At 44.8% G+C, this 4,557-nt stretch overlaps 1 long non-coding RNA gene across 1 annotated transcript; it reads left to right on the top strand.

The window, feature by feature from the left end:
* Positions 1-205: 205 nt before the first annotated feature.
* LOC146595027 (uncharacterized) lies at positions 206-3,476 on the top strand. The gene is made up of 3 exons (XR_014896030.1): positions 206-271; positions 2,421-2,595; positions 3,345-3,476. It is a non-coding gene; the product is annotated as an uncharacterized LOC146595027 (long non-coding RNA).
* The last annotated feature ends 1,081 nt before the right edge of the window (positions 3,477-4,557 follow it).

Genomic DNA, 4,557 nt, shown 5'->3' with positions numbered 1-4,557 from the left:
GCYGTAACACTGGTGCCTGCCATTCCCCGTTGGGTTCTGAAGCCTTTGCAAAGGGTGACTCACCTTTTTTTCCATCTGTCCCACCTAGATTTTTGGCTCACCTGGCAGGGATGAAGCTGCCAGGCCGTAGCTGGAAGCTGTGCCTGCACCAGGCCACTGTGGGGACGTGGCCCAGTCATCAGCACGGATCCCTGCGTGCTCCTGCTGAGAGTCCCCCACCGCAGTGGAAAGGAAGATCTGATGTGACTGCTGTTCTGCTTTTAAATACACAGTAAGTTTAAAGCATAGTAGATGAACTGTCCTGATGCTTTCTGGAAAAACTTAAAGTTGCTGCCCAAGACTTTCCCTAAACTATTTTTATTTAACAAAAACCTACCACGCTGACAGAACACTTTTAGGAGATATAACTGGATGACCAATCGGCCCCTTACTACGCAGTAAAAATCACAGCACTGGAAATGTTTGTAGTAATAAGAAACASCTGACAGTGCCGAGAGATTTTGCTGCTAGCTCCATCGCAAGTCCCATTCAGTGTTATGTGCATCACACTGTAAGAAATTACACTCAAGAAAGGAGGGAACTGTTTAATAGACATCTAGTCTGGATAACTTTGTCACGTCTGCAGTAGTGATTATATGCTAACGATTTGATTTCACACTGCTTATAATATCCACAGCATAGTATTCCTTACTGCACTTTACCAAAAGTTAAGTCCTTATTAGCCTTTGTATTTCCACCAGTGTTTTTATCCAGACACCATCTCTCTAAGTAGGTAATTTTATGGAGATTGGTGAATTTATACTCACAGACACTACAACGTCAGGGGAGAGTTATATTTGTGCTACTTTTCAAATGGAGAAAATTTTCAAATCTGCAGTGGTAAGACTTTAAATTGTGCAGTATAGTCTCAGTTTCCTTTAAAAAATAGGATCCACAGATGCCATAGTTTGAAAATATATACTCATACTTACCCTGCCAAAGAAATGTTGCTCCTGACAGCATGCTCTCTTAATTAATAAATGTTCTTATCTTTCCTGTGCTTTACCTTGTCTAATAAACAATCCCGAAGGCATCTGTTTTTATTTTTAGGAATAAGCGTGTTGTCATATTGAAACCATATGTTTGCCAGAGCTTGCCTTCTATCCTCTCCACGGTATATATAAGCAACCACACTGATTCATTCTCAGAGTGCTATCTTTGAAAATTTGGACTATTTTTATTAAACATAACTCTACTTTTTTCCTCCCTTTTCTCCTTTCTCCTGCATTCTCTCCAGCTATCTCTAGCCTCCTGAAATGCAGTTGTGGACAGTGAAAAAATGAATAAATTGAGAACATATTAGAAAGCGGTTCGTCTCCATATGGAGGACGATTAACATCCATTTGAAAACTGGGAAGATGGTGTTACACTGACCAGCTTTTACCCATGCACCTAAAATACCCATACACCTACGAGGGATGCCAGGTCTGTGACCCATGATAGAGCTCAAGTCCTGGAAACAGCGTCGCAGCAGAGCACTGCTGGTCAGCCTCACCCCTGATGTAAAGAAAGGGACGTTTCCTCTGTGATACACAGCCGAAAAGGATCTAAACCTCCACCTTAACACTTCCTCACTGATGTCCCTCTCTGTGGAGGATTTGTGGTTTCTCCTATCCCCTGAGTGCTTTTTGCAGGCTTATCATGTGTTTCTACTTGAGACCAACCTAGGCTGATGTGCACAATCTGGACTCCCTGGGACATGCTAGCAGGAAGAGTGAAGGGGACAGTGGCTCTGGTGGCTTGTCACCTTTTGGGGGGGCTGCCCACAGCCCTCAGAGYCAAGCAAGCATCAGACCTCTCCCACCTGCCATCTGCCTGTTTCTCTCATCAATGGGAGCTTTTTCAAGGGCAGGTTTGTACGTCTAACACTTACTGGAGTCAGCTAGAGGCTCAGCTCCCCAGCCAGCCCACTGTACCAGCTAAAATAATTGTAAGTTAATGAAGAAATCAGTAAGAGATTGTCTTGCTCTTTTCTAGGACAGGATTGTCTTGCTCTATCTGCTTCATGATAATGAATGGTGCAAAATGTATGTGAGGGCACCTCAAAGCAAGCTGGATTTCTCCTGATGTTAATAAAACTCAGTCTCAGCTTCAAATRGCTCAGTCTAATTGCAACCGTGACTCAGAAAGTGCAGTACAAAAACAGAGAGCGAAAAGAAGAAATTTCTCAGACCTCAGCAAAATTACAGTAATGTTCAGGGCTGCTTTTCTGCTGGAGTGGAACAGCATGCTGACATCTGTTTGAGATGCATAGCAATGTGCGTTTAGTATCACTGCAGCACCACCATTCAATAACAAGTCAGTTGTGGTCATCAGTATGGATGTGGTGTTGAAAACCTGAACTGAGAAATTTGCACTATGTAACCTTTTCTTATTCCTAGAACAAGAATTGTTCGAGTGAGCCTTCATTGCCCAGCAGCCTTTGGAAATGAGCTTTAGCCTTTGCTTTGGACTGAGGGACGGAGAACAYGGAGAGATTTCCAAACCTAATGCCTGCTGACCTCAAGCCTCTGAGCCCGGTGTCTGCTCTCTGGGCCACAACTCTCTGAAAGCATGGTGAGTACCAGGAGAGCTATTTTAATGGCCAAGAACCCATACAGATCCACTAGAACCGTAGAAATCAGTTTGAGAGTCCTTGCATAACTGCAAGAGAAGCAGAGTGCTGAGAATCAGGCAGGATTGTGCCCATAGCTCAGTTTACAAAAATGTGCCAGATTAATAGGCTTAATCATGACTGACATTGAGTAAGAGGCAAGAACGACTAATCAGATGCTAACTTAGCTGATGCTGGCATAACTGAAAGCCTGGGGGCATAGTCCAAGGATAAAAACATAACTTCTTATCTAACCAAGGAGTCATTTGTGCACCACTAGTTACGGCGTGTTCTTAAAAAAGGAAAGAAGGAAAAAAAATATCTGTTGTACATGAAATTATTTTATGCCCCACAAATGATAAGAAAATAAAGTTAAATGTTCTTGCATCCAATCTTTATAGGGGAAAAGCCCATCTACAGTTAACACGTTGCAAAGTCTACTCACTCTATGTACCTAGGATGCGGACAAATCCTGGCAGCCCGCATGTAACATGGGATTGTGTGGATGAAATCAAAATGAGTGTGTATCTAAGATATTTCAAAACCTAGTTTGGGGATATTTCTTGCTATTTGGAGTTTGCTARGATACACAGGGCCGCCCTACTCCTTGGTTCAGTGAGAGTTCAGGCAGTCTGGCAAGCCTTTCCTTTTGGCCAAGGCTCTTTTTCTGGCAACACATCTCCCTATTTCTCAAGACTCTTCTTTCCTCCAGATTCAACAGGATGTTGAACTGGATCTCACAGAACAGCTCATGGAAAGGAAAGGATCTCTGACACACAACAACGTCACTGGAGAGGGAGCAGTAATGTCAAGGAAGGTGTCTGGAAGGTGAAACCAGGATTAAACCAACCACTTCAAGCTATATTGCATTAGTGAAATGCATGACTGTGTTTTACTTGCAGTAAAACTCATGACTCTTAACAATGAAAGAACTTTCTGTGCAAAATTCAGTAAATTGAATAATCCCAGAGTCCTGTGGGAGAAACTGGACTTGCCCTTCCACGAGACAGGCCTTTCCCAGAAAAGCCTGTCATGGGTCAGCATGAGATGCAACACCATACACCTGTTCGGGAGTCTGTCCGATTGCTTCCAGCCAGTTCCATTTTCCTCACTTGCCATTGCTTGAAACCTTCTGCCATAACAACCTACAGCTGTAACCAAGCTCTTGCTGAGTGGGAGCTCTGTGACACTGTGGCTGGCCTGGGGCCAGGAGAGGGAAGACCTGGGTGATGTGGATGGTGGATGAGGGTGACATCATATCTCCTCAGCCTAGTGGGGAGGGTAAAAGCACGAAGCTGGCTGTGAGAAGCCTTCATTTTCTCCCTCCAATAACTCAAAGTGTGATCTGATGAGCATCACTACGTCTGGTGTCTCTTGGCAGTGCCACAAGCTCTGATTGCTGACCTACCTTTAACCTTTAGCCAGCTGTGACACTGACTCATTTTCTTCTCCAGCTTCAAGTGACATCACTCGATCTTCCTCCAAGGGCTGGTAGTGGGTAGCCAACAAAGGTAATATCGACACAACRTGGGTGTTATTTGACGTGACCACTGCTCTGCCCTGGAAGAGCAGCTCRTGTGTGTGAACGCCCCTCCGCAGCCCTTTTCAAAATGTTTGCACAGGGACGGCCATAAACCATGCTGTATTGACCCAAAGATGCAATCCAAGTTGTTTGAGTCTAGGCCTTATCTACATCATATTATCAGGACTCAGAGCCCAGATGCACCCCAGGAAGGGAGGGGACTGCGCGCGCGAGAGAGGGAAAGGCTTCGTCCCTTCTCTCCTGGCGCGGGGAGGGGACTGCGGGCAGAGCTGGGTAATGATTTGTCATTTCAAGGGCTGGGATGTCTCTTCGCGGAGGAAACCTTGGCCATGATTGACAGCGGGGCCGTTTTCGCCTCTTCCCTTGCTGTTGACAAGTAATA

The sequence above is a fragment of the Rhea americana genome, unplaced genomic scaffold (genome assembly GCF_003343005.1).
Source record: "Rhea americana isolate MKP2758 unplaced genomic scaffold, rheAme1 scaffold_24, whole genome shotgun sequence".
Lineage (NCBI taxonomy): Eukaryota > Metazoa > Chordata > Aves > Rheiformes > Rheidae > Rhea > Rhea americana.
The sequence above is the reverse complement of the archived record's forward strand: the minus strand, read 5'-3'. Positions and strand labels throughout refer to the sequence as shown.